The sequence below is a fragment of the Thunnus albacares genome, chromosome 7, assembly GCF_914725855.1.
Source record: "Thunnus albacares chromosome 7, fThuAlb1.1, whole genome shotgun sequence".
Taxonomy (NCBI): domain Eukaryota; kingdom Metazoa; phylum Chordata; class Actinopteri; order Scombriformes; family Scombridae; genus Thunnus; species Thunnus albacares.
In genome coordinates, this window is record NC_058112.1 from 21,979,466 (window position 1) to 21,992,064 (window position 12,599).

Below are 12,599 nucleotides of genomic sequence, written 5' to 3' on the forward strand. Positions count from 1 at the left end.
TCCATTTTGGCATAATCAATATAACAAATATGTATATTATTTCTTTGTTTGATTTGTTTGTATTTACGCATTTTAAATCTTACATACTATTCAAGATCACCAGAGAATGAATCCTAATGACTTTGTAAACCCCTGACTTTTCATCGAGCACCATCATCCGGTCAAAATTTTACTAAATACCTGCAAACTAATGACATCAACATCAGCATGCTAAATGAAGAGGTTGACCATGGTAATACCTGCCAAACATCAGCATGTTAACATTGAGCAATTTAGCATGCTAATGTTAGCATTTAGCTCAAAGCACCACTGTGCCTAAGCACAGACCTGCTAGCACTCATGGTCATGAGTCTGACGCACCTTATATCTAATATTTCTGAACAGGATGTAGTCCTGCAAAGTTATTCTACTGTACAAAAATCATAGCCACCAGGAACCAATCAGCATGATTTTGATGAAAATCCAGCTCCACATGCAGATTAAAATGATATAAACATTTCCCATTGTTAAAATAACCAATTTAGACAATTGCATGGGCTTGGCAGATGTATGAGATCTTTGTGTTCTCTCTTCCTCACCTTGTCATCTTGACTTCTTTCTCACGATTTCCTAGAACAACATGATAAAATGAAACACCGGATTCTACAATGTATGCTACAAGGGCTACAGGGCGCACTGAGCTGCTATCTGAATATATCATGCAAATACATGCCAATAGTTTATGGAGCAACATGAGATTGATTTTAACGGTATTAAATAAAGTCCACATTCACAAAAATGTCAAAGCCAAAGTGAATGAAAATGTAATCATGAAAACTCAAAGTAAGTGAAGCTTAGACAACAGATCCACTGAATCTGTATTAGTTGTTTTAGCAAGTTTGACAAGAACTTCCTGCCCGGTTGTCTGTGTAAATCTGAATGTTATTGGTGTGGTGTGAATCACTGGTGCACAACAATAGTCATTGCCTAGTCAAAGTCCAGCAGAGTCATTCCTGTCTACACCAGGCTGTAATGGCTCAGCCTCGGGCCTGTCAGAACCATTGGGCATACGAGTTTGATGTGATAATTCCCAGGCAGTGAACATGAAGGCCTGTATATGGCCCCTGTCTCTGCATCACTGCACCTCCCTCTCCACAGTCGGTTAGCTGGACTCATTTGGGAGCAGAGTGTGCTTGTGTACGTAGCTGTCAGTTTTTGCTTCTGTGCTCATGTGCATCTGTGCATATTAGAAGGTTGACGCTGAATAAAAGATCAGTATCATATGTGTGTTTGTGCGTGTGTGGAAATACAACATAACACATGTGGAGCTCAGATGTGCTAGCACGTTGCTGCTCATTGTGGGAAAATCCGATCACTTCACTTCGTAACACATTGAGACCAACAGTATAGAGATCATGGTTTTATCTCAACCAAGGGCTCAGGTTTAACAGTGTGGCAAGGCAGCGACAAAACCACACCTGTTCAGATGATTAAGATGAGAAGAGCTGAGACTTGTACTGTACACCTTTTTGAAATGTGACTCTGTTCTTGAATGTGGGGTTGGGGGTGGGGGACAGATCATGTTTCCTTTTAACAATGTATTCCCAGCTGGATTTCCACCGGTTCATTTGGTATTCATTGGCCCGTTGGAGCTTTGAGTCAGACTGCAGAACGGCAGTGGTAATGCCTGATGTCAGGGGATAACTAGAGAGGTTAGGAGCTGTGAATGTGTGAAACAAGCAAAGCTCTGGCATACAGTTTGTGCATGTATAGTTTATGTGCTTGTAGCATATCATCCAGCAACCCTGTGTCCTACAAAATACACTCATGCACTAGTAATTGGGTTTACCAAATATGTTTTGGAGTAAATGTAATTGCTAGTCTTGTACCAAAGAAAAGTCAAAAGGAGGTCAGGGTGGTTTGTTGGACACTGGAGACAAAGATTCACACCCTGTATCCAATGTGTTGTTAAATATTAATGATTAATACAATTTATTGAAAGATTCTGATTTTGGTTAAATATTGAAAATTTTGAAAAAGTCAACACATCTTCTCTCTTAGTCAGTGTTGATTTTTTCAATATTTAACCAAATCCACAATCGTCCCCTAACCAAGTGCCTTGAGTTGCCCGAATAAACAATAAAACGTCAGTCATGTGGTTGCCAGGAGCTGATATTGCAGCAAAAACAAGAGAAATAGCTTGACACTCAACGTTTTGCAGATACATACAATATTTCCTTGTAATCCAGTCAGCATTATGTTTTTCTTCCAAATTAGTTGCGTGTGAACTGGAATGTTAAAGGATAGAGTTGCAACCAGCATGCTGCATGCTGGCAGAGTTTATTACCAGCTGGCTGTGGAAGATAATAATGATGGGCTCATTATTATTAACAATTGCTTTATTTACTGGATCTCTCCACTTCACTCTTCCTTAGGGTTCTAGCACAACTTTATTAGCATGAAATCCCAAACTTGCCTCACTTTAGGGAAACTGCTGAAAAATAACAACAAGCAAAAAGGGGAAAATGTATTTCTAACTATAAAACAAGTATGTTTTCTCAAATATAAATTCTGGGCAAGGAATTAGAGGCCTGTGGATTCTGCTGTTTAGAGAAAATAAATCAAAATTCATGACTGCTTAATATTCTTGCTATTCCGTTCCAGAGATATTTCTATAGCCTTGAGCAAATGGCCATCTGTTGGAGAAAATCAGCATCCAGCAGCATGCATGTTGTTGAAGCATCAGAGTCATCATTCTCTGACAGCGCTGGTGTGTTGAGAGAGGTAGGCAGTTGCTTATTAGGAGAGATCCCAGCCAAGGGAAATCAGTGAGTCAAAGCGGCAGGCAGAGATGTTGATTTGTAATTCAGCTCAGGATGGAGACAATGATACAGATCTGGATCCATCCTGAGGAATGTGTAACACTGAGGATACATGCATACAGTATGCCAGAGCCTACCTGTTGTGACAGATCCTTCATATCCAGCTCACATCTCCAAAGACAAATATTCCAGTTACACAATCAGTTTGACATAAATAACAGAAATTCTGAGTTCAGTAGATATAATGCAGACAGACTGCAGAGCATTACTACTGCAGTTCTCAAATAACGGTACCAATCTCCCTTTTACGCTTGCTCTTATCACTTTAAAATCTTTTGTCAGGAGACATAGAGAAACATTTAAAAGATAACTGTACCTAACTTTCTGATGAGCTATCAGAATTTTTTCTCATTATGTTGCTTTGCAATTTGTCAAAAGACTGCAACGCCGCTTAAATTGAGCTAAATATAATGAATTGGCCAACACTTTGGATGGCTTAAGCAGAAGGGTGCAGCTATAATTAGAAAGCACAACTATGGAGTCTTAATTTAATTACTGCTGTTACAAATTATAGCATAATTGTCAAACTTTTGCTGACTGCTGTTTTAATTAAGGCTGGTTCCAGCCAATGAGTAGTGATCCCCCACAAATTACATATTCTCTTTCTGTCTCAGTGTGCTTTGCCCATCCATTTTCTGTGCCATCCTGCCCCATAATAGCCACAGGAGATTAATTGGTGTCTTTTAGCCTCACTGACTGCCAAGAGTGATGTGAGAGAAGTGCGTCCACCTGACAGGGAAAATTGAACCATTTAGCTTTCTATCATGGTTCACGTAGTTTCTCCATCCTCCCCAACTAATTAATGCACCAATAATAACCTGAATAGTTAGGTATCAAAATGTGACTTCCACCTTCTATTAGACAGCTTGGACTCTACTGCATGGAAAAAATGATAATGTCTGGGGTAAGTCAATTAAGCATCTGTCTGTGTGTGTTTGTTTATTTGTGTGTGTGGTCCACTGCTGTGTGGACACAGGCCATCTCCAGCAAAGGAACGACTAGCTTGGAGATGGATGGATTTTTTAATCAGGCAAGGATGGCTCAGCCAAACATCATTATTATTTTCAAAAAAGATGGAGAGCTTTGTCAACCTCACACAATGGAAACAAACTGCCAAATATCACATACATATCGGATCCTGATGTTATGAAAAACCTGATTCAGCTTGTAAGAACTTTAGTGAGAGTAAGAGACTCTAAAGATGACAATGCCACTCAGTAGCTATGGTTAAGTATAAGGTGTTGAACAGGGTTTTATGGTCCCTATTTTTGTGCAGGAACATTGTGCAAGGCATGTTTTTCTGAAGGTGTCTGTCCGTCATGCAGCAGTTTGGTACTTTTGATGTGTAGTTATTCTCTGAAATGAGAGTAAAGACATAGAAGGGGTTGTATCCATCAGTTCAGTTGCACACTGCAATTTTGGTGTCCTTTACCACGAGTTGTGACATCCACCGTTGTCTTTCTTGACCAAGTTAACATAGCACAGGGCAAGATTTCCTGTGTTTTTCATGTGCTTTTTCTCAGTTGGCAGATGCACACAGAAACAGAGATTATGCAATTTAATGTGACAGGGTTGCTTAGCTAGTACTGCTGATCCAACTGACCAATCATCACAGTCTGAAACTCTGTGTATGTCTTGAAAGAAACATCAAATATCTATAACCTCAAACATATTTCAGGGTGTCTCGCAATCCCTGGGCCCCAAAATATTGAGGACACCCCCTCCAGTGATAATGCATCACTGCATATTCCTTTATAAAAATGTAATGGTGTGATTATCTTGCCCCAAATTATCTCACTAATATTATCTCAATTATCATTGAATTAAAATCTTAAGTTTTAATACACTAAACTCACATTATTCCAATTTTTACTTACATTTTCATAAAATCTTTTTATGACCATTTTAATTATTTATCAAGATATATAATCAAATCCATTGTCCTATTTCTGTTCACAAAAAAAAAACACTGCCCTTTTTTGTTAAGCTTGGCTCAACGTCAATGGGGTTCTCAGAAAAAAAGTGTTAATATCAGAGTGAAAAGGTGTCACACGCAGACACTTAGCATTTATGCTTTCTGACAACCTGTCAGAAAGTCCACAAAAGGAGGAAACAAGACTTGCCCGGCTGCCAATGAACTGTTAGATATCATTGAGGCAAAATTCAGACTGATATAGAAAGTATTCATATTTAAGAACTGGTGAACAGTACTGGAGTGGGAGAGAGGGCAAGGCATCAGCAATAGAAAAGGAAGATCATGTATGTATACATGACACAACACAACCTTCATACGAAAATCAAGGTAAAGGTGACTTTGTTTTTCGAGATCAACTGCGTTTGGTGTGCAGCTGCTTCACATCTGAAAATGCAGCCATAATCTTCAAGTAAACAGCTGATGTCAAGGGGCTAATTAGAAGACATCACCTGAGTGTCTGCAACCTTGTCAAGTCTATCCCATTATTTTCTAGATTAATTGTCATTCATCTTGCACAGGTTTCTTCTTACAAGTCATTTTCCTATTCACACTGATAACTTAGAAACTATTGACATACTCTAATCCTCCACTCCTAATTTGGGTTTAAATGAGCCTGAAATTACCTGTGACTGCACCTTCCTGTTGCCATCAGTTAACCAGAATATTCCTTACCACCACAGATAGAGTTATGGGTCCATAAAAAGTATAAAACACTGAGCATCTGCCACTATGTTGGAATTTGTGGTAGCAGGTTAGTGTTAATTATGGGGAAGGAAATAAGTATTTTAAATGTAAAACTAAATATATTTTACCATCAACCCAAACTTGGTAACTTTTTTTTTTTTTTAATATCTTCTGTCTCCACTGTCTTCCTGTCACTTAAGGTGGTAGTGAAAGCTTTGTGGTGTCATTAAGTCCCCATTAGATATGAAATATATTTTGCTTGTCTCTTAACTCAAGTGTGAAGGCTGGTGGACTCCTCAGACCACTGGGACTAAAATGAGCTCTGCCATTCTGGCTCCACTCTGTAGACGACTCTGCTAATTAATCAGTTGCTTGGCAACATCTGGCAAGGACATGATTTATGACAAACAATCTAAACACCTGTTACGCTGCGACAGCAATGGGTGGAAGTTGAGTCATTGTGCAGTCCATCAGGCCCTCTCAATATCTGGCAGCTAAATGGAGTTTGACTGGAACATTTACATATTTAGGACTCCCTTGCTGTGGGTTTGAGCAGCTGATTGAGTTTTTATTGTAAATGAACACAACAACTTCAAGGATGTTTTAACTAAAGTTTTATTTAAAATTTTCTCCAGCATCACTTCATCAGATCACACACTGCATGCCCATTGTGGTTTAATCAAAAGCACGCAATACATTTATGCTAGTACAGCTAAGATAAATAGAGGCTTTGTGGTTTCCCTCGCATCCTCATTAATCCTTCACATCATATTCAAACAAAGCTTAACTACAAAGCAGAGATTTCCAGAGAGTACCTCCAGTTATTACCAAGCCACGTTCTATTTTCCTCCCCAAATCCTCAAGTAGCTTGCTTGTACCTGCAGGGACATGGCAGCCATCCAGGGAATTGTGTTGTTTCATATTTTTCAGACGGTTCCCCTGGCATCTGCCTGTTGGCAAAAAGAAATATAGTCTGTGCCCTCTACATGGCACTTCCTGACTCATTCCAAACAATCGGCTCTTCACCTGCTTTTTTGACATCCATATAACCTCATGGAGACCTCAGAGTGACATGAATCTCTCAAGGGATCCCTTGCTTTGTTTCTATATTAAAATTAGTATGTGCTACCGGTGAATTTAGGGCATTTTATTCTTTTACTTTATGTCTAAATTTACAATTCCTCGGATGTGCCTTTTCTTTAATGTCTCTTTTTACTTCCTCATAGCAAGAATAACTTTAATTTTCTGAAAGAAGACCTTACGCTTAGCCAGGATGCAGTGTTGCACGCTGAAGTCTCGGTGAGCTCAGAGGAACTTGTTCATCACAGCTCACTAAATAAATAAGGAATCCATTAATTGCATTTCACAGCAGTCATGATCTGCAAATTAGGATTCAAGCAGCTCGTTTTGTGTACGCTACTGTAATTGCATGGTAGTCACAAATGCAATTATTCCAATCCTTTCTGCTCTGGGTCTTTGCCATTTTTTTCTGTTCCTAATGCTCTGTCATATATGAAGGTGTATTTTTTATGGTACTGTCTGCAAATAAACAAAAAATGCTTGAGATTCCTAAATTCACTGAAAGTTCAAGGGGGGAAATGTAGGATAACATTGTGTCAGCACTCATTAAGCAGTTTCTGAGAATAGTTTTCTGTTTCTATTTTTTCTCACTGGAGGCTGTGCACAACAGAAATTACACCTCATGACTCGCTTGATTAACCGTATCTTAAAACAAACTTGAAATCCATCCTGTTTAGGTAGAAACATATAGGAAATCTGCTTGTATCTTAGCTTTAGAAGTGGTGGCAACGGATTTTATTGTTCATGAAGTTGTCTAATAGCTGAGTCAAGTCAAGTTCATTCTATTTATAGAGGGGGTTTTACAATCTGTACAGCATATGACACCCTCTAACCATATGTGCAGGCATGTGTACACAATTGACCAAAACAGCAAAGGGCTCTATATATTATAGTGCTTGGGATCCTGTTGTCAGGAGGTGACCATATAGACCATATAGGCAAGGCCGCCTAAAGTATCACTTTGTTCTTTATTTGTTGAGAAAAATGGTGTAAAATGAATTACTGTGGTCAGTTTTGGTGTCTCAGATGGTGAGGTGAACTTTATTACAATGGATGAAATAAACGACAGTGATAGCAGAAACATGTCTCCCAAATGAACTGAAATGCAGACTTTTTTTCTGTGATTCTGTTCGTTTTAATCATAAGAATGGAGACCTCTGAAATCTACTGTTTATAGCCTGCATTTCTGTGCAGCCACCATACAACTCTCAATATAGTAAGGATTAGACAGAGAAATAAAAGATGTCCTCAGTCTTAGGAATTACGATGTGATGCATACATTACTGTATGTAAATGCAAAAGAACAGAGAGAGTTGTACGTTACAACTACACAATCCTAGTATATATATACCCCTTCATTATATACTGTATTAGTGAACTCTTTGATCTGTAGGCTACAGAAATTGTGTGCACATTTTCATGTTTCTGTGTGTGCTGCGGCTTTACTGTGGCTTATCAAATTTATTATGCTTCCATCATTATTACTATTCTACCTACAGCACCTATACCTGTGTGACATTGTGATATTAACCTTCTCTGTCACCTTTTCATGGAAAGTCAGTCTGATGAGCCAGAAGAAACAGGATATTGTCACCCAAGCCACTGTTGTCATAGCAGCCTGTCCATCCATCTGTCCATCCACGTGGCTGTCAGTTTGGATGGTTTGCTTTTACCTTTCTGCTGAGCACAGCAACTGCAGTGAATGTGAGCCATCCAGCCGACAAAGCACTGATTAATTGTCCGCCTGCAATGGGAGAGAGTGAGAGAGGCAGAGGGAGGAGGTTTAGAGATGGACGGGGAAGAGGATAGCGCGGGGGGATAACTGTCCATGTGAGCTTTGACACGTCCAACCTGAAAAGGGAGTTACTTCTCTGGCTGAGTCATTGTGTGCCTCCATTTCAGTATATATACAGCTCCAGTCTGTCTGCATGTCTGTTTTTGTGTGTATCTTTCTATCTGTCAGTCTCTGCCTCTGTATATGTTTACTCCAAATCATGGGTATACATTTTTTTTGCCTGTGTATGGATAACGCTGCATCTTTGTTACACTGCACAGTAACTGCTTACCCAGCTGCCATCCCTCCCTCGCTGCAGGAGGGCAGATGCGTGACATCTCATCAGCCAGTTTGTATTTGAGATAAGTGAGGAATCAATACTTATTGATTAGTGGAGCTGCCACAAGAAACTATTCCCTTTTCCCTGCCTGCTTAGCCTCAGCATCAGTGTATAGAAGGCAGATGGCCCTGCATACCCAATGGTGCTCAGCACCCGGGACATGTTCAGTGGCCCAGACACAACCTCTCCACAGGACTCAGCTGTGTCCTGCTGCCTCGCCAACAGACTGACAAATTTAGATTCTTATGCAGACACATGCATACTGTGACTCTCTCATGGAAAGAGATGTCAAAGAATAAAGATCTAATATTGTGAAATGCAATTTATTCATTGAATGATTAAAATACTACTTTGTGTTGTTTTGTATTTCTACTATTTTCACTCTTTAGAAAAAAAACTTTCATTACGGTGAGTGAGTGTAAACCATTCTTGACATTGCTGTGTGATGTGCAGTAAATGCCTGAATGTTGATGTATTACCCTTAATCTTACTGAACCTTGACAAGGGAGGAAATGAGCTCAGATTTCCGGCAACCCATCACTCCCACTCGTCGATTCAGTTCCAGTTTACTGCCCCAGCCCTTTTACTGTTGCTGACACTGGTCATCTCACCACATGACTCAGCTGAACTGAGTTAGGAGCCCTGGATTCAATATTCCAACAAAATCATAAACTTACTATACCTGAACAGGTGTGGAGTGGGAAGCAGAAGACAAAAGCTGCATCACTGACTCAAGCATTCAGCCACATAAGCAGAATAAATAAACCACCAGCTGTCATTAACACCAAGAAAAGAGGAACACTAAAAAAAAGCTTTTTATTCATTCATTTTCTGTTGATCTATAATTGTAAGGGTGGTCTGACATGAGATCCAGACAGAAGAAAATTGTATTTGTTTCACCCTATTATTGCAGTGGCACATCCTGGGAGTGTTGTGGCATAGGGTTTTCTTGTATGAGTGACAAGTTTCATTAAAGCAATTTATAATAAACTTTAAATGAACCGTTTGTATGGAACTGTCGCTGCAAATGACAGGAAAACATTTCCTGTCATACTGTATCAAATTCTTAGATTTCCCATCTGAACCTGTTATCGTGTTTATTTTTGTATTTCAGTAAATTAACTCATTGTGTGGGAGTTTCACTGGCAACTGATGCAGAATGAGTGAAAGTCTCTGTTTTGCTTGGGTTGTTTTATTAACATGCCGTGTACTGCCAGCCTTATGAGGTCTCTGAGGACAGATCATTTGTGGTAAAACATTAAATGCTTGTGCACCATTTCTACATAACATGATGGGTTGTATAAAGCTGTGCGGCTCCTAACTGCATACTTCATCAATCATAGGCAGAACCATCCTTTTTGGAAGTTACAACAGAGTGTGGCGTCATTGTATAAACAAATAAATTAGGCAGACTGTCTCCCACTCAGATCTTTCTCTATTTCAATGGATAGCTCATTTACTCACCGTTGAAGGATGTGGGTCTTGTTGTGAATAAAAAATAATGACAGACAAGCTTTTGCTTTTAGATGGAACTCACTTCTTTTCTTTTTTGAATTATGTACACCGCACACACACACACATTCAAATAAAGAGTATGATTACACACAGACGCATTCACTCCAGACCTATTTATGCAGACTATCAGAGTGAATTATTTTCTGTGGAAATCCAGGATTTCACAACAACAACTTCCTGTCTGTGTTGTAGGACTAAAGAACAATTGCCAATAGAGAAAATTTTCCTGAAAGACAAAGGGGCGCAACTAATCATGTAACATTTCATGTAAATCAAATAAGGAACTGACTGAAGCAATAATGTTACTTTGATCATACAAAGTGTTCTGCAGATCGTGCAGTTTTTGCATGACCTTGAATTTTAAAAACTCCAGGCCCAAAATAACCCCAAGCACACCAGATGTTCATACATAAATATGTGTACTGTGATGTCAAAGACTAGGTCATATGTTTCCTTTCTCTCCTGGAATATTAATTCAGACTTTTTTAACACAATTAATTACATTGGAGGTTATTCCATCTCTATGCGGTTAATGGGATTAGAGTCTATTTTATTCTATGTACATTTCCTGTTAAGACAGAAGTAAAGTCTTTGTTCATTTTGCTGATTTAGCATGAAAAACTTAATTCTTTGGCACATGTGAAGGCTTTTTTCTTCTGTACTCAGAATCACTGGATCACGTCAGAATTCAACTTTTCTTTTCATTCATCGGGAAACATTACTAATGTTTTAGACAGGTTTCTTTGAATTTGATGGCAGTTGTTGAACAAAGTGGGAGGGCTAATCAGATAAACAAAAAGTTTACTGTATGGTCCCAAACTCCAGGATCATTTGGGAATATCATTGTTGTCCATGAGGACTTTTTGCCATCCCCCTTAAAGAATTATTTCTAGACCAGATCCTGTCTTACTGTCGCTCACATGACCCTTGCTGCCCTGAGAAGATGCTCATGACCTGTTTGTCACACTGCTCTGCTTTCCCATCAGACACAGGATATGTGTGTCAACAGGGGAGGACTGCATGCTGAGGCATCCTGAATACTGCAAACCCAAACAGATGTTGTGGTATGCTGTTATACAGTATATGTCATCAGCTTAAAAAAAAAGGAAGTTTTTTTCTATCCATGTTGAATGCATTTTATTATGGTTGGTTTCACATTCACACCTCAATGAACATTTATCCCCTCAGAAATTCAAGAGGTCTACAGTGGAATATGGTCCTGTCCACTCCCGTAGCACCAGATAACCATGCCTTTGAAACAGTACTTCACATACACGAGCACTTGGCCTGAAGTAGTTCTCTAAGAACTGATCTATAATCTGCTACTTACGCATACAAACACTGCAGTGTGAAGGCACAGGCTTGCACTCATGAAAATTAAACCAAGGATTTGTGATGTCAGCACATGTGATGAAGTTTAATGAGCACTGCATATCGGAGAATCACACCCATGTACCGTTATTTATGCATTATACCAAAGTGGTGCCGAAGACCCTGATCAATGTTAAGTAGTCCTTCATCTTAATTAATAATCTACTCCATTACTTAAATGCGACAGGGATCTTTTGAGTAATGATGCCAGCCACAATCAATAGGGGAACCCAGTCATGTGCGGATGATTTAAAATGTGGTGCATTTACAGTAGCCTTTTGTACTGCTCACTAAGTACAGATAACGATTAATAAAGTTTTATGATGCAGAGAGAACTGGAGAGAGGCATGATAATTTTTATTATGTATGCATAAAGGTCCTTGTATAAACCAATAATGCCTAAAGACAACATGTAAGTCAGATAATGATAATTATATTAGTTTTCCTTTCTTACAGATGTGTGACACTTAATGCCTACTTCTGTGGTAAGGCAAGGACCTTACCTCCGGGGCAGCACACTCAACTTTTCTGTACTCAAACATGAATACAGTATCACACTGAACACAAGTTCAGCTCTGTGTTTACTTTACATAGTAAAATACAACCCGACACAGTAGGTTTGGAAAAAACGCTTGACTTGAATTTTTCTTCACCACAGCCAAGCTGCAATGCATTTCCTCTCACAATCACTTCAGTTACGACTCAACTTAGGCCACTTACAGCGTCCTCTAATTACAAAATATAGTACCCACTCATTCAGTCTTAATGACACATATCACTAGTGGAAATCTCATAAAACATGGAAAGAAAAACATTTGGACTGCACCCAAAGAGGCTATGGATCCAGTGAGGTCATCACTGTGGTGAACAGAGAACTGTTTGTGGGTTGGGAACTTGTCAGGCTGTGACTAACAGTGATTCAGGAAAGTGTGTTTAATGACTCAGAGGTGAGTTGTGAGAACTACAACTCCTTTGACAGTCTGCCACACACCCTTTTTT